The sequence below is a fragment of the Pseudorca crassidens genome, chromosome 1 (genome assembly GCF_039906515.1).
Source record: "Pseudorca crassidens isolate mPseCra1 chromosome 1, mPseCra1.hap1, whole genome shotgun sequence".
Lineage (NCBI taxonomy): Eukaryota > Metazoa > Chordata > Mammalia > Artiodactyla > Delphinidae > Pseudorca > Pseudorca crassidens.
Genome location: NC_090296.1, coordinates 121,728,565 through 121,749,657, shown reverse-complemented (window position 1 = coordinate 121,749,657; position 21,093 = coordinate 121,728,565). Strand labels below are relative to the sequence as shown.

The 21,093-nt window shown below is 40.2% G+C and overlaps 1 pseudogene; it reads left to right on the top strand.

The window, feature by feature from the left end:
- Window positions 1–9,076: 9,076 nt before the first annotated feature.
- On the top strand, window positions 9,077–9,593 carry LOC137232518 (large ribosomal subunit protein uL11-like; annotated as a pseudogene).
- The last annotated feature ends 11,500 nt before the right edge of the window (window positions 9,594–21,093 follow it).

The window sequence follows — 21,093 nt, the reverse complement described above, 5'->3', positions numbered from 1 at the left end:
TTACTTGGTGTAATTCTTAGAGCTGAAGAAGAGAGTCACCGTGTATCATCTTCACATAGCTGGCCCATGTTACCTTAGGTTCTCCCATCACATTTCTTAGTGTTTTGCTTAAATATAGCAGGGATAATCTTACATCATGTCTCTTTTATTTCAACTGTTCAATAAAGGTGATATCATTTGCATGGTTTTCATTGATTTTATTTCTCTTGTTAAAAATAAAAGTTGAATTGTATAAATATTGGGTATCATTTGTATGTATGTTTTGTTATAAATTTAGTCTTAAATAGTACAGGGCATAAAAGCTAAGAAACAACAGGTAAATGGCCATATTATAGAATAATAGTGTAATTAGTAATAATTAATGAAGAGAAAATGCCTTTATGTGTTTATGATAACCAATGTTAATTATTGATGTAATTGTGTCCATCTTAAAGAGATCTGGTGTTTTCACATGAATGGATGTCAGTTTGGGGACTTGAAACGTATAAAATGTTTTCCCATTGAAATTAACAGTGATTACGTTTTCGACTTGCATTGGCCCTACAAGAGGTTTTTCAGGTAAGGCAGAAGGGCAGTGAGGCAGTTACTATACATTTTACTGTAATAGGAAATTAAAATGTAACAGATGATTAAGATTCTTCTTGTACTGAGATCAAGGTATAGCCTCAGGAACCTCAATTAGCACGTGTAAAGCCTCTCATGAGTAACTGGTATTAACTGTGTATAAGGAAAGAATGTGACAGTCCAAGGCCAGGGGGCTGAAGGCAGGTATATCCAGTCCACACACTCATGAGGGGACCTTGCTGTTGTGGTGGTGGATGTACCAGTAACGTTACCTGCAGCCTGATTGGGCTTCCAATGTGTTTTCCTACAGAGGGGCGTATGCCCATCAGGCTGACTCCTGGGTCCTTTATTTCACAGAACTGTTTGTATTTTTGTTGTTGTTGTTGTTCATCTTTTAAATCAGATAGTTGGTATTTGGTGTCTGATGTCTCGAGTTGTGATGTGTCAGCCTCCACAAGCCAGGCAACGCTGAGGAACTGCCAGCATCTAGTTATTGAGGACTCCTGGGGGGTGGGGGGGGGCAGCCAGCCTTCCCCTTCAGGAAGCAGCTCTCTTGCCACATTCCCTTTCAGCCTGCTCTCACCACAAAGGTCCTTTCCAACCCTGTGATTCTGGGATTTGCCAACATTTTGGTGAACTGGACTATGTAGTTCTTTCCCTCACCTGGGAATAGAAGAGGTCAGACCTCCAAGGCAATTGCTTCATCTTTGAAAACACTGGATCATTTCACTCTTGTTGACACTGAATTGAAAGCTGTCTTTGCAAAGCTGCACCCAGATTTCTGTGGTGGCCCTGGCACTCAGCAGTCCTGTAGACTTCCAGAGCAAAAAGGAACAGGAGGCCGTTCAAGCCATCTGTCCTAGAACGAGACATCTGGTCTCAGGTCTGTGCCTCTCGTCAGGGCTCTTTGGGAGCCATGTGGCCCCGCATCCAACAGAGCTGTTATAAACCAGACACCATCAAGTGCTGGTGAGACTAAGAGGAGAGGGTGCCCAAGCTGAAGTTGGCCGGCCAGTGAGGCTGGTTGGCTGGGAGAATTGTGGGTCCAACTGGTTCCTGTAAATGTGTCCACAGACACCTACACATGCCCGGGGGCTTTAATCCATCAAAAATCTTTACTCCCAAGCACCTGCACTGAAGGTTGAGTTCTCAAGAATAGTAATATACATTTTTCTATTGTCAAGGTTGGCCAGGACTCTTGTCCTTTCCATGTTAAAAGAAAAAAAATCAAGACAAGTGTACAGATGTTATGGAGGAGACTAGGCAAGGATCTTGGAAACATGAGCTCAGAAGATGCAAGGTATACTGAAGAAACTTCAGTGGAAAAGAAATTTCCCAAATATAGGGAGGGGAGCACTTGCTTTTGTGATGTTTGGGCACCGGGTTCATCATGTATTGCTCCCACACAGCACGTGCACCACAGCTGTGTTTCTGTTGCAAGCTTAATGCTAGTTAATCCTGAATCTGAGCTAAAGGAAACCAAGTATAGTTTAATGGGAGTTCCTGACATTTTGTTAAGGTGAAATATATTCAGTGCCAGAGAAGTTGAAAAGGTTGTCTGTTCTCCATGCCTTCATTTGCTACTTTATGGCAAGAGCACATGTTGAAGGCTTTGATGGATTCAAACCAATCTTAACACAGGTTCTTAACTCTGCTGCAATTTCAGGGAATAGGAGATAACCCCATTTGGGAATCTGTTTCAGAAACTTCGTCTTAAAGAACTGAGCTCGGTTTTCAGTCTCTCCACTTAAAGTGAAAGTTTGATTTTATAATGCTTATAACTGCACTGAGATTAGGTTGGAAGAGAATAGAGTGGTTATAAAATTGTTAGTTTTACTAAAACTGATTTACTAATAATGTCCTCCTGACCAATTCCCTTTCATGCCTCCTCCTACCCTCACAGTAAATAGGGCAAAATACTTAGCTTAACACTGTGGTCATCAAGCAACCAGTCATTTCCTAATATGGACAGTCGAACCCTCCAGTTTCACTTCTGGAATTCAAGTGCTAGGAGAATGGCATTTACGTTTGTGTATGTTTTCTGTAGCTACTTCCCTCTCACTCTCCAACTCAATGAAGCCTCTGTGTTGTTTGCTTTAACATTAATTATGGCATCTGCAATGACTGAATTTCCTGAACCTGCAATATAGCATCAGCCTGGACCCAATACAATCTAACCCTGACAGTTTGATACAAAATTCAAATGAATAGTCACTCCTCAATAATAGTCTCTCCTCAATAAAAATGAATCATCCCCCACCCCCCAAATTACAGGCTTTAAAAAGAATGAAGTCAGTACATTTCTACTGACATAGGAAGTTGTCAGTTGTAGAATTTAAAAAGAGACTAGCAAGTTACAGAAAGGTATGTAAAATAAAATCATTTTGAAAAAGGAAAAATGATGTAATCTTTTAAAAAACAATTTCCCATCTTAACAATAAAGATAGTTATGATACATGTCCTAACCTTAGACTCAGGGTTAATTTTTGCTTTCTTTGGTAATTAGAAAAAAATTGTACATTAAGGAAAATTCTACAGTGCTTATTAACTGATGGTTGTCATGCACTAAGCACTTCACTTACATTATCATTTAATCCTCAAAATAACCCCCATTTTACTGGTGAGAAAACTAATGCTTATAGTAGTTAAGCAACTTGCCCAAGGTTAAGTTACATGTTACACGTAGCAGAGCTGGGATTTGAATCCAGGGCTGTCTGACTGTAATTCGTGCTACTAACCACCATGCTATATTCCTCCCATCAATGTAAGTATTTGAATTTGTAACCATTTGAATTTTACAATAGTAGGCCACAGAGAATCAATATGGTCAAATATTAGCTTTGTAATTTGTCTAAAAGAAACTAAGTAAAGTCCTAATTCAGAGAGTAAAACCAGACACTGCTGGACCTGAAGCTGAACTGTGCCTTGCATTTGCAGAGTACCAGCTGAAAGAACTGCAACATAGAACACTAGCTATAGATTAGAAAAAGCCTAGATGTCCATCAGTAGGGAACTGGTTAGGTAACATTGTACTTAAGCTGTCAAAAGGCAAACAGGAAAGAATATAAAAATGAAGTTTTTAATGTACTAATATGGAACACTTTCCAAGACATTAAATGAAAAAAGCAAGGCTCGTTACAGGATGTTTAGTTTGATACTATTAATAATTATGTTTAAAGAGGATGCATATATATAATCATTATGTTGAACAAGCATGACTCATGGGGTGTATATCAGTTAATGCAGGCTAAACTACTGCAACAAATAGATCCAAAACACGACTCAGCAAAATTGTTTATTTCTTGCTCACCTAATAGCCCTGGACAGTTATTCAGGTCAGGGAGGAAGCTTTCCTACATTGCTGTCATTCAGGGTCCTTGGATCTGTTCATCTTGTGGTCTACCATCCCCAGAAAGTGGTAGATATTGCTTCCACTCACATTCCATTGGAGAAAATTTGGTCATATGGCTACACCCAAATTGAATGGGAATATGGGAAGCTACTCTAGTAGTCCCAGAGACTAATAGCTTTCGGTAGACAGACAAGGTCTCTGTTACAGTCAGCCTCTCTGGTCACCAAATATATTCACCCTTCCCCCAAGGGAGAAGACAAAAGTCCCATTCAATTATTGAATTTCATATCAATATCTGGATCACAGTCTTTTCTAATTAGCCTGGACGAAACACATGAAAAGATGCTCAATCATTAAGGAAATGCAAATCAAAACCACAATGAGTTTAATAGTTAAAAAAAAAACCCACACTGAGGTATCACCTCATACCTGTCAGAATAGGTATTATCAAAAGACAACTAACACAACATTGTAAATCAACCATATCTGTTCAGGACTATTAGGTGAACGAGAAATAAACTATTTTGCTGAGTCGTGTTTTGGATCTATTTGTCTATGTCTCTCTATCTATCTATATATCTATCTCTCTCTCTATATATATATCTCCTTCCACATACACACACACAATGTAATGTTAGTCGGCCTAAAAAATAATGAAATCTTGCCATTTGTAACAGCATGAATGGACTTAGAGGGTATAGTGCTAAGTGAAATAAGTCAGAGAAAGACAAATACTGTATGATCTCACTTATATATGGAATCTAAAAAAAACCACAACAAATGAACAAACAACAAAATGGAAACAGACTCATAGATACTGAGAGCAAACAGGTGGTTGCCGGGGGGTGGGGGGGGAATAAATGAAATGGGTGGTGAGATTAAGAGGTACAATCTTTCAGTTACAAAATAAATGAGTCACAGAGATAAAATGAACAGCATGGAGAGTATAGTCAATAATTATGTAATGTCTTTGCATGGTGACAAATAGTAACTAGACTTATCGTGGTGATCATCTCGTAATGTATAGAAATATCAAATCACCATGTTGTGCACCTGGAACTAACACAGTGTTGTAGGTCAATTATACTTCAATGAAAACAAAAAGTTAAATGGGGCGGGTAAAAAAAGACACCCTTTCTGGGCAGTGAAGGAAGTTCTCATATTAGACCCAATTTTGCTCTCGAAGAAGAATTCTCTTGTCATTGTTCTCCTACCCTGGTTCTGCCCTCTGGCAAGTCCTCCCTCAGCCATTTTTCTCCCTGGCTGTACGTGAAGTGGGAGCATGCCTTCCTTGGGGACTATACAGCTTTGACAGCCTGCTTCCCGATGGTGCAGGGTTGGAGACCCAAGTGTTGTTTTATGGCTTTACTTATTTATTCAGGCCAGGCTTGTGGGGTTTTTTGGCAATACAGTTCCCTCAGAAACTTCAGATCTATTTGCTTTGAAGCAGCTTGTATTCCCAAAGTTCTCTCAGACAGGTTTTAACATTATCAAAAAAGTGAGAGAAACTTCAAAAAATTTCAGAAGGTAACAACCTGGTCTATACTCCTTGTCTTATTACCATAACTTAGGTCAAGAAGAGGATCTTGGGACTTTTCTGGTGGTCCAGTGGGTAAGACTCTGCGCTCCCAATGCAGGGGGCCTGGGTTCTATCCTGGTCGGGGAACTAGATCCCGCATGCATGCTGCAACTAAGAAGCCTGCATGCCGCAACTAAAAAAAAAAAAAAAAAAGAAAGATCCCACATGCTAAAACTAAAGATCCCGCATGCCTCAGCAAAGATCCCGAGTGCCACAACTAAGACCCGGCGCAACCAAAATAAAAATAAATAAATAAATAAATAAATATTTTTTTAAAAAAGAAGAAGAAGATCTTATCTGGCGGTTTAATCTGTGAAAATGTGAATTATGACTTTGGTGAACTTTCCAGTCCCTCCTTATTCTACTAGTTGTATATTTATGTTGCAGTCATATTCTACGTAGTTGGTGTTGGAATTAAACTCTACTATGTGGTGGCTGCCTCATCAGATAGTGCAACAGATGATCCTGAGTCAAAAACAAAATGAAATCATGATGATCACTACAACCACCATTTCACCCAGCAGGGAAAACCAAAACCATATCTAACCTAGATAGATTAGATCTAGAATTCTAGACTAGGGGTCAGCAAACTATGGCCTGTGGATCAAATCTGGCCAACCACCTGTTTTTGTAAATAAAGTTTTATTTGAACATGACCACACTTATTTGTTTACATATTGTCCATGATGCTTCTGTGCTATAACAGCAGAGCTGAGTACCTGCAACAGAGACCGGATGGCTTGCAAAGCCTAAAATATTTACCTTCTGGTCCTTTGCAGGAAAAATAATTGACCATTCTGTTTTTCTGATTTTTAATAAAATGTGTCCTATCATATCTGTGCACATATTATTTTAACATTCTTTTTTTAATATCTTTTTTAAAATTGAAGTATAGTTGATTTACAATGTGTTAGTTTCAGGTGTACAGCACAGTGATTCAGTTATACATATATATATGTATATTCTTTTTCAGATTCTTTTCTCTTATCAGTTTTACAAAATATTGAGTATTGTTCCCTGTGCTACACAGTAAGTCATTGTTGGTTATCTATTTTATATATAGTAGTGTGTGTATGTTAATCCCAACCTCTTAATATATCACTCCCCACTTGGGTAAGCATACTTTTGTTTTCCATGTCTGTGAGTCTCTTTCTGTTTTGTAAATAAGTTCATTTGTACCTTTTTAAAAAATTGCCCATTCTTGTTCTACACAATATTTAATAGCCTCTTCCATGATCTGTCAATGAGGACCAAAAGGGAGCTGAGACTGGAAAATTCCACTCTTTACATTACAAAGCTACAGTAATCAAAACAGTATGGGGCTTCCCTGGTGGCTCAGTGATTAAGAATACGCCTGCCAATACAGGGGATATGGGTTCGAGCCCTGGTGCGGGAAGATCCCACATGCCGCGGAGCAACTAAGCCCGTGCACCACAACTACTGAGCCTGTACTCTACAGCCCATGAGCCACAACTACTGAGTCCACGTGCCACAACTACTGAAGCCCGTGTGCCTAGTGCCTGTGCTCCACAACAAAAGCCACCTCAATGAGAAACCTGTGCACTACAATGAAGAGTAGCCCCTGCTCGCCACAACTAGAGAAAGCTCGCACAGCAACGAAGACCCAACGCAGCCAAAAAAAAAAAAAAAAAAAAAAAAAAAAATGCAGTACGGTACTGGCACAAAAGCAGAAATGTAGATCAATGGAACAGGATAGAAAGTCCAGAGATAAACCCACGAACCTATGGTTACCTAATCTATGACAAAGAAGGCAAGAATATACAATGGAGAAAAGACCATTTCTTAAGCGGTGCTGGGAAAACTGGGCAGCTACATGTAAACGAATGAAATTAGAACACTCCCTAACACCATACATAAAAATAAACTCAAAATGGATTAAAGGCCTAAATGTAAGGCCGGATACTATTAAAGTCTTAGAGGAAAACACAGGCAGAACACTCTTTGACATAAATCATAGCAAGATCTTTTTCAACCCACCTCCTAGAGTAATGAAAATAAAACTAAACAAGTGGGAACTAATTAAACGTAAAAGCTTTTGCACAGCAAACGAAACCATAAGCAAAACGAAAAGACAACCCTCAGAATGGGAGGAAATATTTGCAAACGAAGCAACCAGCAAGGGATTAATCTCCAAAATATATGAAGAGCTCATGCAGCTCAATATCAAAAAAAAAGAAAGAAAAGAAACCCAATCAAAAAATAGGCAGAAGATCTAAATAGACATTTCTCCAAAGAAGACGTACAGATGGCTAAAAAGCACAAGAAAAGATGCTCAACATCACTAATTACTAGAGAAATGCAAATCAAAACTGCAATGAGGGGCTTCCCTGGTGGCGCAGTGGTTAAGAATCCACCTGCCAATGCAGGGGACATGGATTCGAGCCCTGGCGCGGGAAGATCCCACATGCTGCGGAGCAAATAAGCCCACAAGCCACAACTACTGAAGCCCGTGCGCCTAGAGCCCATGCTCCGCAGCTAGAGAAGCCACCGCAATGAGAAGCCTGCACATCACAACAAAGAGCAGTCCCTGTGAGCCGCAACTAGAGAAAAGCCCACGCACAGCAACAAAGACCCAATGCAGCCAAAACTAAAATAAATAAATTTATTTTAAAAAACAACTGCAAAAAAAAACAAAACAACAACAACAACAAAAAACAACTGCAATGAGGTATCACCTCACACTGGTCAGAATGGCCATCATCAGTCTACAAACAATAAACGCTGGAGTGGGTGTGGAGAATAGAGAACTCTCCTACACTTGATGGGAATGTAAATTGTACAGCACTGTGGAGAACAGTATGGAGGTTGCTTAAAAAGCTAAAAATAGAGCTACCATATGATCCAGCAATCCCACTTCTGGGCATATAACCAGAGAAAACCATAATTCAAAAAGATACATGCACCCCAATGTTCATTGCAGCAATATTTACAATAGCCAGGATATGGAAGCAACCTAAATGTCCATCAACAGAGGAATGGATAAAGAAGATGTGGTACATCTTCCAGTAATATTCCATACAATGGAATATTACTCAGCCATAAAAAAGAACGAAATAATGCCATTTACAGCAACATGCATGGACCTAGAGATTGTCACACGGAGTGAAGTAAGTCAGACAGAGAAAGACAGATATCATATGATATCCCTTATATGTAGAATCTAAAAAAAGGGTACAAATGAACTTACCTACAAAACAGAAATAGAGTTACATATGTAGAAAACAAACTTATGGTTAACCCAGGGTAAGGGTAGGGGGAGAGATAAATTGGGAGATTGGGATTGACATATACACACTGTTATATATAAAATAGATAACTAACAAGGACCTACTATATAGCACAAGGGAACCCTACTCAATACTCTGTAATGGCCGATATGGGAAAAGAATCTAAAAAAGAGTGGATACATGTATATGTATAACTGAATCACTTTGCTGTACACCTGAAACTAACACAGCATTGTAAATCAACTATACTTCAAGAAAAATTAAAAAAAAAGAAAAAGACTTCCACCTTTTGGCTCAGAGGAGGCCAAGGTGCAACTTTCTTCAGTTGTCCCGAATCCGGGTTCATCCGACACCAGCTGCCACCATGTTGCCTAAGTTTGACCCCAACAAGATCAAAGTTGTGTACCTGAGGTGCACCAGTGGGGAAGTCGGTGCCACATCTGCCCTGGCCCCCAAGATTGGCCCCCTGGGTCTGTCTCCAAAAAAGGTTGGTGATGACATCGCCAAGGCAACTGGTGATTGGAAGGGTCTGAGGATTACTGTGAAACTGACCATTCAGAACAGACAAGCCCAGGTTGAGGATTGATCATCAATGCCCCAAGGAACTGCCAAGAGACAGAAGGAAGCAGAAAAGCATTAAGCACAGTGGAAACATCACTTTTGATGAGATTGTCAACATTGCCTGACAGATGCGGTATCGATCTTTAGCTAGAGAACTCTCTGGAACCATTAAATAGATCCTGGGGGCCATCCAGTCTGTGGGCTGCAATGTTGATGGCCGCCACCCTCACATCATAGATGACATCAACAGTGGTGCAGTGGAATGCCCAACTAGTTAAGAACTGCAAAGAAAAATAAAGGGTTATTTGACAACCAAAAAAAAGAAAATTCTACTCTTGCCTGAAGAACGTTACTCATGTCCTCAGGTATTTAAACGGGAAAAGGAAAGACCATTCAATATCAGTCTTGGGCTGAATCACCCACAGAAAACCAAACCCTGCTACAATAGGTCTGCTCTTGAAATCCACCTAATCAATGACTAACCCCACTTCATTTTGAGCCAGTCATAGCCAGTCATTCATATTTAACTTAAACCCCACATTTCCCCCAAGCCCTATATAAACCCTATCTTTTACTTTGTTCACAGAGATTATCTGTCTCCTTACAGTTCTCCCTTGCCTGGAAAGAAATAATTTCTTAAATAAATAATTTTGTGTGTTTGTTTTTCTTTCTAGATTTGAAAGAATTGTGATTCCTTTAATACAAGCAAACCTAAAATGCAACGAATTAACAAAATAGAAGTTTAGATTCTGCTCACCTAGCAGTCTTGAACAGGTGTTCAGCTTGGTGGGGCAGCTCTCATCCTCCCTGTCACTCATGGACCAAGATTCCTTCTGTCTGTCATCTTTCATGGCTCTGTCACCAGTTGCATCCATCTGGGAGGAGAGGAAAGAAAGAGTTTCATTGTGTGTGGGTATGGGGGGAGGTGTTTACTAGGCCAGTCCTGGAAGTGGCACCCATCGATTACACCTTAATCCATCTTACATCCCCTTACAGAGAATTTAGTCTAGAGGTTATATCAAATTGTAAAGGACAGAATGTATATAAGTAGGGAGCTAGAGGTCTCCATTACAGGGTGTAAATCAGAAAGCACCTTAATTTTTGTCTTCCACTGGCCTTTAGTTTACTCTCTATGGCTGGTTTTCCCTTGCCCCTTTCACCTTGGTCAAATCCATCAACTTTGCTAATTACTCTTACGTATTAAGATTCCTCCTGAAATGCTAGGCTCCCAAACAACATCAGTTAAGTAACAGAAATGCCCAGCCCCCTCTAATAGTCATCACTCTAAAACTGATTTAAGACTGAGGCTTCTTCCTGTCTCCCAGCGTGGGCCTCTAGGATGTGAGTCACCTCCTATGGAAAAGGCGTGTGTGATCAGTTTCATTCTTTCTTCATTCAATGCTTCCACTTTCCTCATCTTGTTGCTACTGTCTCTAATCTTTCCAAGCTGGGTGGCTGCTAGTTCCTCTGGTGTCTTTGGATAGATTAGAAAAAGGTTCTCCCTTCTGGGTGAATGCAACCCCATGGTGAGAGAACTGCACCTCTGTGTGAAGTAGGAAAAGGCAACTCTTCCTCCAAGTAGACACAACCCCGTGCCAGGGCATATGGTTTGGAGAGTGGAAAGCAGGTTGGATTTCAGCCCCCATTAGCACCTACAGTCAGGTGCCATTTTCAGTGAATAACTTACACAACCATGAAGCCTGTTAAGGTTGGAACATATGGAGGAAGTCACAAGGGAGACCGTAATGTTTGTACTTGACCAGTACTGTCATGAGTGGCATCTACATTCTCTGGGGTTTGCAGAGGTTTAAAGCTTACTCTTTTTTTTGCAGGTTGTATCTCTGAGTCCTTTAAAACTCCATCATTCCATCTTTGGGGATCTCATCTCTGTACTTTCCTTTGCATAGATGAGTACATTGCTTTTGTGGTTGTTTGTTAACAATTCTTTCTTGAGACCCCAGGCATCTGGTGATACGACTGCACCTTCCTTCTGCTGAAGTCCACTCACTTCTTTTGGCAGCTTTCTTGAACAGGATCCAAGACAATGCTTCTCCAGAGCTCTTGCATGTATGTACCACATTTGGACTAGAGAAAACATGCTCCTTTGACCTATTGTTGGCAGTTCTGTTATATTCCAAACCATAGCCTCATCTCTACCCCACAGGATGCCTGAGCCAGTCCTTTACCTTTTATATATCCCAAATGTAATTCAGACGTCAGCCACCATGTCTCTCAGATAGGAAGCAATATTACATATTGCTGTGTGTTCCCAGCAAAATTCCTTACATCAGTGTGAGTGAGGCAAAGGGCATACACACCTCAGGATGAGGTTGAGGATGGTGGCAATGACTCAGTACAAAGTACAACAGCTTCCTCTAAAAACCTTGACTCTCCTATCTTTTTTTTCAGCCTCTCCAATGCCTTTTGTAAGCTGGAGGTAGGTGGTGAACTAAGAGTAAAAAGCTGGTTTTCTACACTCTCCCTCTGCAAATCCTGTGTTGGTGAATTTGCATCTAACTTTGAATATGACCTTACTGTTTTGGGGTCTCAGCCAAATCTGAGACTAAGTGAGGTTCATTTAAGCATCTTATCTATACATATCTCTGGAAGTATACAGATGGAACAGAAAATATTCATTACCTTTGGAGGGAAATTTGTTGGCACAGGGAAGCTGTGGGAGGGAGAATTTTTCACATATACTCTTTTGAACTGTTTTAATTTTAAACTATATATATATGTAGTAGCTATTTAAGAAATTAATCTTCTAAATGTATATTGAAGTACATTCCTGCAATAGAGCACTTTCCAACTCTTAAGAAGAATGAACTAAAAATTCTGATGTAGAAATATCTCAAAGATGTTGTTAAGGAAGATACAGAACATTTCATAATGTACCTATTTACATACAATAAAATTACACATAATTACATGTTTTTTAATACATGAGGAACATTTCCAGGGTAATTTTATTGGGATAGACTAAATTATGTTGTAGCAACATGTTAAACTTGAAATCTCAGTTGTTTACCACAGAAAAGGCTTATATTTCTGGTGCATACACGTGTCCATTGAGAGACAGGCAACTCTTTTAGGGCAGCTGTTCTCCATGTGGTAACTCAGGGATCCAGGCTGTTTCCATCTTGTGGCTTCCTCACCTAAAGGCATGGCTTCCACAATTGCTGCAGCATGGGGAGAGAGAGCTGGAGAGTCACACATTAGCACTAAATGCTTTGGCTCAGCAGGGCACATATCACTTCTGTTTATAGTTCTTGAAGTAGAACTAGTCTCATGAGCCCTGCCTCACTACCAGGCAGGGTAGGAAATATTGTCATTCTTCATGCCCAGGAAGAAGAAAACAAAATGGGTTTCAATGTCATGTTGACATTGTCTCTGCCACAGGACACATACACAAAAAGGTAACAGGAGGAGGGAATCTGAGGATCTGAAATCAGAAGACTTACTTTTCACAGTACTATTCACTATATTCACTGTATATTAAGTATGTATGTTATTTGGATTTTTTTTAACCATTGGGTCATGTATACTTTTTCAATGCAAGGAATTATTAACTTTAGCATCAAGGGATACTGAAACTAGTTTTATGAGGAATAAGGTATAGTATAAAAATATCTCCCCACATGATACTTATTAATTACAAATGGACAAAGAATAAGTTTACAATGGAAAACCCGACAGACACCACCTTAACTTAGGGATCAAAGTTAAAAAACATCACCAGTAATGGGACAAATAGATATCTTGTGCCTCCTGATTTAATGAACTGAGAAAAACACAGCATCATTTTTGTGATATTCCTGCCAAAAATGCATAGCCTGAACTTAATCATGAGGAAAAAACAGATAAACCTAAATTGAAGGACTTTATACAAAATATCTTGCCTGTATTCTTCAAGTGACAAGGTAATGAAAGGCAAAGAAAGACTGAGGGATGAATCTAGACTGAAGGAACTAAAGAGACTAGTCAACTAAATGCAATATGTAACCCTGGATTGGATTCTGAACCAGAAAAATACTATTTTCTTTGTTGCTACAAAGGACAATATTGAGACAATTAATGATATCTGAATAAAATCCGTGGGTTAGATGGTATTATTGTAACAATGATATTTTTATGATTTTATAATTGTGCTATTGTTATATAAGAGAATGTCCTTGTTTTAGGAAATATACACTCAAGTGTTTAGGGGTGAAAGGGCATCATATCTGCAATTTACTCCCAAATGGTCAAATGGTTCAGGAAGTAGTTATATATTTTATATATATATATATATATATATATACTTATATACACATAAACATACATGCATATATATGTGAGAGAGAGAGAGAAAGAAAGAACAATAAAGCAAATGTGGTAAAATGTTAACATTTTGAGAATCTGAATAAAAGGTATATGGGAGGTCTTTGTACTTTTCATGCATCCATTCTGTAAGTCTGAAATTCTTTAAGAATAAAAAGTTTGTAAAAGTGACCAGTAACTAACTACACTTATTAAGTTTGTGACTTCTAAATATAATGCTGATCATCAAATTTTATTTGTAATAGAATAAAGGTGCAGAGTAATTATTTCAAAATTATATCTCACAGACTTATGGTGAGGGTCAAATGTTGTAATATGTATAAATACAGTCTGTTGTCATTATTGCATTGTTTATGTGTGAATACATTATTTTCATTATTATTATTATGTTCATTTTGGCTGAAGTGGGTGATTCCTACTGGAGAGTAACAGAGGTTGAGGTTGAAAGAGTGACACGAGAAAAAGACAAAACCTTTTAATTTTGAAAAAGATACCGATGAGACTTCCCTGGCGGTCCAGTGATTAGGACTCCAAGCTTCCACTGCAGGGGACCTGGGTTCGATCCCTGGTCAGGGAACTAGGATCCCACAAGCCACACGGCACAGCCAAATAGATACAAATAAATAAATACATAAAATTAAATTAAAAAAAAAAAGAAAAAGATACAGAATGCCAGGCAAAGGGGCTTGGATTTTGCCTTGTAAAAGTCACTTTTGGGATACTGAAAAGTCGTTGCTTACCAAAATGGGATGGGGGAAGCTGAATTCTTAGCAGTGCTGGTAGTCTCCTTAGGGATCAGCTGATGAATGGTCCAACCTCCTCATTTTAGTTAAGCTGGTGGGTTATGCAGATGAGGCATCTAGACTAGAGTCTTGAAGATGAAGCTATGAAGATTCAAAGATTGAGAGGGCAAATGAAGAAAAACAAAGAGACGAGAAATGTCACATTGCCAGGACCAGCTACATAATTTGGGGGGCCCATTGTGAAAAGAAAATTCAGGGCCCCTTGTTCATAAGTTATTAAGAATTTCAAAACAGTAACAGCAGAACATTATACCAAGCAGGGGATCCTACTGAGCATGGGGCTTCATGTGACAGCACAAGCCACTAACCCATGAAGCTGGCCCTGCACACACAATCCACCAAGGATGTCCACATTACGTCATTCACCCAAGGTCACTAGCAATCACGATGCCCCTCCTGGAGCTCAGAGTGGGGCCATCTTCCCTTGAAGCACAGGACTACATGGAGGGAGGCGGCACCTGAACAAAATCAGGGCTCTGGTGGGAAAGAGGAGAAGGAGTTTTTGCATTGGTCCCTGACACGCTGCTGATTCCAGAACTGCTGATACAAAGGCAGGGTGGTGGGTTAGCAACGTCATGCTGTGTGAGAAGGAATGATGTTACACAATTTAACCTTAGGTGGGTCACAAAAGTATATTTTTATTTCAGTAAAGACGTGTTTATTCTTATGTATATATTTAAAAAATAAATTGTAAGAGGAACACAGAGAGCACTAAGCATAAAGAAAAAACTGATAATTCAAACTTATTCAAATGAAGAATTATTGTTCATCAAAGACTCCATTCAGTGAGCAAAAAGGCAAGCCATATATTGCATATATGTACATGCAATACATATATCTGACAACAGACACCAAGAGCACGTGCATACACACACACACACACACACACACATCAATACGTATACGTGCATGGGGTGGGGGTGGGGGGAAGATGGGAGAAGATGCTGTAATTGTGTAATTTGTGGCAAGCCAAGAAGGGTCCTTGGGGTTCTAGAGCAAACCCATGCCATCTGCAGTGGAGAATTAAACACCCTTTGAAAAATATACACACATGCTACAATACAAAAAAATCAATAAGAAAAAAACTAGACAACTCGATTAAGAAAAGGGCAAAGTACATGAATACTTCACAAATGAGGATATGCAATTGACTGACAAACATGAAAAGTTTTCAGCCTCATTAGTCATCAGGGAAATGCAAATTAAAACCACAATGAGATACCACTTTATGCCAATGAGAATGGCTAAAATTAAAATGACTGATGATATCAAGTGCTGCTGAGAATGTGAAACAAGTGGAACACTCATTCAGTGCTTCTAAAAGGGTAAACTGGTACAGCCACTTGGAAGACTATTTGGCAGTACCTAGTAAAACTATGTATGTCTATGACTCGGCAATTTAACTCTTACGTATGTGTCCTCAGACAGGCATACATGTGTACAGTAGAAGACACGAATAAGAACGTGAATAGCAGTGCTTTTCATAATAGCTAAGACCTGGAAACAACCTAAGTGTCCATCAATGGTAGAATGGATAAGAAAATTGAGTTGTGATCACACAACAAAATACTATATATCAATGAGAGAGAAGAAATTATTACTATACAAAACAAAATAGATGAACTTCACAAACATAATGTCAAGAGAAAGAAACCAGCCACAAAAGAATACACATGCTGTAACTCATTCCATTTATATAAAGCTCAAACACAGGTAAATGAGTACACTCATACTCATAGCAGTGTTATTCACAATAGCCAAAAGGTGGAAGCAACCCAAGGGTCTAGCAACAGAGAAATGGATAAACAAAATGTGGTGTACACATACAATGAAATCACTCAGGCTTAAAAAGGAAGGAAATTCTGACACATGCTACAACATGGATGAACTTTGAGGATATTATGCTAAGTGAAATAAGACTATCACAAAAAGACAAATACTATATGATTCCACTTACATGAGGTCTAAAGTAGTTAAAGTCATTGAAGCAGTAAGTAGAATGGTGGTTGCCTGGGGCTGCGGGGGAGGGAGGAATGGGGAGTTGTTTAATGGGTTGTTTTAGTTCGGGAAGATGAAGAGTTCTGGAGATTGGTTGCACAAGAGTGTGAATGTACTGAACCCTACTGAACACTTAAAAATGGTTAAGATGGTAAATTTTATGTTATGTGTATTTGACCACAGTTTAAAAAAAAAGGCAGATAAATGAATCTATGGTGATAGAAGGATAGTGGCTACCTTGGGGGAGAGACTGACTGAAAGGAGGGATGAATGGGGCTTCTGTGGTGCTGGTAATTTCTGTTTCTTGAGCTGGGTGATGGTCACCTGGGTGAGTTCACTTGGGATTTATGCACTTCTATGTATATATATTATTGTGGCATGCATGGTGGTGTGTTTTCCAGATCGCCCTGCGAGGAAGGACCTGCTGCCCAGCTGCAGCAAGAGTGGTCAGCAGAGAGTCTCCAGCTGTTAATTCTCTCAGAGCCTACGGAGGGCCGCCTTGCCTGAGATCACCCCCTTGCTGGGCAGCCTGAATCTGGTGACTGAGCAAAGTAGGGGTATAAAGGTCCAACCATTTAGACTTGATGCTAGACAAATCTGATGGGATTTCTTACTCCAGAGTGAGGAGCTGATTGGCTGAGACTCTTCTGAGTCTGCAGCACAGGTTGACTTTCCCTCTACCAATCCTGCTTTCACTCCCTTCCTTTCACAGGTGTAGATCTCTAATAAGCATTTTACACCCCAAACTCTATCTCAGCATCTCCTTCTTGAGAACTTGACCTTTGACAGTTGGTACCAGAAGTGGATGAGAAAGCTGATGATAAGATGGGTTTTTGGAAACTGATGACCACCCATCTGACAAGGAGAACCCCATTACTGGAGGTAGGTGGAGCACAACCAGGGGTGAATTGGGAGGGTGAAACGATAGAATGGAATGCTCTATCCAATGGAATAGAGGGCACAATGTACCAGATGCTTGAGCTGTGTGGAGGGAATAGTGCTATACGGATGATGGATTGGATGTATTGCTAATCCAACTGGATGTGCACATCTCATGCTAAAGTCAGGGTCCTGGTTGGAAAAACCTGAAATTCTGGCACATGGAATGGAGATATCAAGGTGGATATCCCTAAAGATTTTAACTCCACGAATTCCTTTGAATCTTCTGAGCCTGCAGAAGTGGCCCACTTCTCTCTAGTAAGAGCCAACTTTCCCTTTCTGCTGAGAGACAGTGCAGATGCCCCTCCCTCACAAAGCAACAAGTACCCCTGTCATGATCTGCCCCTACTCCCTTCCTAGCCACTTGACCTATACTAGGTTAGCTGCAGCATAACCGAGCTATGGAAGTGCTGAGCCTGATAAGGGAAGAAAGGAATTGTGACCCATAGGAACAGCAAGGTCTAGCCAGCATGTACCCAGGAGCCAGAGAGGATAGATATGGAACTGGATTCTGAGGGTACTTGATGAAGGGGGAAGCAACATAAAATTGGAAATGGAAGAGTTTATTGACTTGGGATCCCTCTCTTGAGTTACAAGATTCAATGTCCTGGCAAAAACCAGGAGATGGTGCAAACTCACCACTAGGATGGATCCTAGAAGCATGGAAAAAGCGATGACCCATGCTAAAGGAAGCTTAAAGTTAGGACTGCTGTGGAAGTTGATGGAGGTGGGGTTAAAAGGCTCAGATAAGTGAGAATGCTGAATAGACTATGGATAACTAGACCTGCCAGATAATTATGTTCTATGAAAAGAACCCAAAGACACACTATTTACCAAGGCCATAAAAAATTTGCTGGTGAGAGGCTACCAGAATCTCTGAAAAAGTTAAGTGGTAGCTCTCCTCTGTATACCAGGGCTGATGAAAGAAGAAATTAGCTTTTTTTTTTTTTTTTTTTTTTTTTTGCGTCACGCGGGCCTCTCACTGTTGTGGCCCCTCCCGTTGCGGGGCACAGGCTCCGGACGCGCAGGCTCAGCGGCCATGGCTCACGGGCCCAGCCACTCCGCCGCATGTGGGATCTTCCCGGACCGGGGCACGAACCCGCGTCCCCTGCATCGGCAGGCGGACTCTCAACCACAGCGCCACCAGGGAAGCCCAGCACTGTTTATTATTTAATCATCCTTTTGTCACTGAATTAAAAATTCATCTTTCATATGTTATATTCTTATAATCAGATATCTGTTCCTGGATTTTCTAGTCTGTTACACTGGATCATTTGTCTATCCCTATCATATGGATTTTTTTATGGTAACTTTATAGTGTCCTCTGATATCTGGTAAGCCAAGTGCACCTTTAGTGTACTTCTTCCTACATTTAATGGCTATTCACAGGTACTTTATTCTTTCCAAATGAATTTTAGGATAATTTAATCCAATTAAAAAGAAATATGTGGGGATTATATAGGAATTTTATTAATTTTACATAAATTTGTAAAGTTCACCTTTGTGTGACATACCCAAGAATGAAACAATGAAGGCATTCAATGCCTGTTCATTGTTCAGATCTTGTTTCATTTCTTTATCCAACATATACTTTTGTTGACCACCTACCACATGCTAAGCACTGTTCTAGATGCTGGGGATACAGCTGTGAACAAAACAGACAAGGTCCTTGCCTTTTGCAGTTTGCATTCTAGTAGGGGGAGACAGGTAATAAACAAATATATAATACATAACACAAGTAAATATGTAATATATCCGATGGTGTTAAATGCTATTGCCAAAAAAAAAAAAAAAAAGAATCCAGTTAAGAGGGATATAGAATGCTGGGAGGAGGGTTGCTTTTCTATTTAGGGTGATAAGGTGATGTGGTGACATTTGAGTATCGCTTTGAAGAGGGATCCATGCATTCCAGTCAGAGGAGCTAGCAAACGTAAGAGCAGGAGCATGCTTGGTGTGTTATATGATCAGAGGAAGAGCAAGAAGCCCAGTGAGTGAGTAAGGGGTAGTTGTGTTGTGAGGATTTTGGTTTTAACTGTGAGTGAGAAGAAAAGTGATTCCTGAGTTTTGAGCAAAGGAGTAACATGATCTGATGAAAGTAATAAAAGATCATTCTGGTGGACAGGAGTGGAAGGAAGGAGACCAATTAGGAATCTCTTAGGATAATTCTCACTCGAGATGATGGTGACTTGGACAAGGGTGACAGAGGTGGCAAGAAATGGGGGATTCTGGGGAATTCCCTGACGGTCCAGTGGTTAAGACTCTGAGCTTTCAGTCCCGAGGGCGCAGGTTTGATCCCTGGTCGGGGAACTAAGATCCCACAAGCCGCGTAGCGCCAACCAAAAAAGAAAAGAAAAAAAAAAAGTGGGGGATTCTGACCCGTCTGACTCAAGTGCCGCCATAGTCCACCAGAGGGCACTACATACGTGTCCTGGTGAGGCGGAGCTGTGACAGCCGGTCCTTCCTTCACCCTCCCATAATGATAGGTTGTGGTATCTACCTACATAACAGCTACCCCTCCCCTTTTGATTTTATTCGAGACTGTGGAGTGCCCAGCCTCAAAGGATGAGTCATGATGGTATAAGCACCATTTCCATCTCCATGATGCTGTTATCTAATGTCCTAACCTTCTTTTCTTTCCAAGACCTTCCCTCTATCAACCTCTCCTATACACGTACATGCATCAACTAGTTTATTAAGGCATCTGGGAGAACAGATTCACTGGTTGTGACTAGGAACTCCCTTCTTTGCCATTATTTCTTTTGGGAACATTGCCTCTCTAAACCTATAGTGTTGAAAAGAAAACGAAATAATGTTTTTAAAAATTTATGTACATGTAAAGAAAAATTGAGACAAAAGAATTTACAGCAGCACCGTCCAATAAAACTCTAATGGGAGCCACGTATGTAATTAAATTTTAACTTACACATGTAACCAAATTTTTAAAAGTAAAAAATAGTTTGAAATTAAGTTTAAGAATGTATTTTACTTAATCCAATATATCAAAAATATTATCATTTCAAAATGTAAACAATATATACTTAATGAGACATTTTACATACATTTTTTTCATACTAGGTCTTCAAAATCTAGTGTGTATTTTACATTTACAGCAGGTCTCAGTTTGGACTGGCCACATTCCAAGTGCTCAATACCCACATGAGGCTAGTATCCACTGTATTGGATAGTGTAGATTTTCAGTGTGTGGAAAGACATCTTATCATCTCCCCAGTACTCATTTTTCTCTTTCTTTCACTGTAAACCCGCCCCCTCCTTCCCCCCCAAGTTTAACAATGCACATGGATGTCCCACCGCAGACACCATTTCCCGGCCTCCTTGAGAGTGGTGTGTGTATTCATTTTCTATTGCAGTGTAACGAGCTACCACATGCTTAGCAGCGTAAAACACCTACTCATTATCTCAGAGCTCTGTAGGTCAGAAGCCTGGGCTTGGCTGGGTTTTCTGCTCAGGGTTCCACAAGGCTGAAATTAAGGTGTCCACTGGGCTGGGCTCTTACCTGGAGGCTCTTGGGAAGAACCTGCTTCTAAACTCATTCAGGTTGTTGGCAGAATCCAGTTTCTTATGGCTACGACTCCGAGGTCCTGTTTCTGGGCTGACTGGGAGCTGGGAGCTGCTCTCTGTTCCTACAGGCTGCCTGGACTCCTTTTCGTGTGCCCCCAAACTCCTCACGCTTTGAATCTCTCTGACTCCCCCTTCTGCCCACCAGTTGGA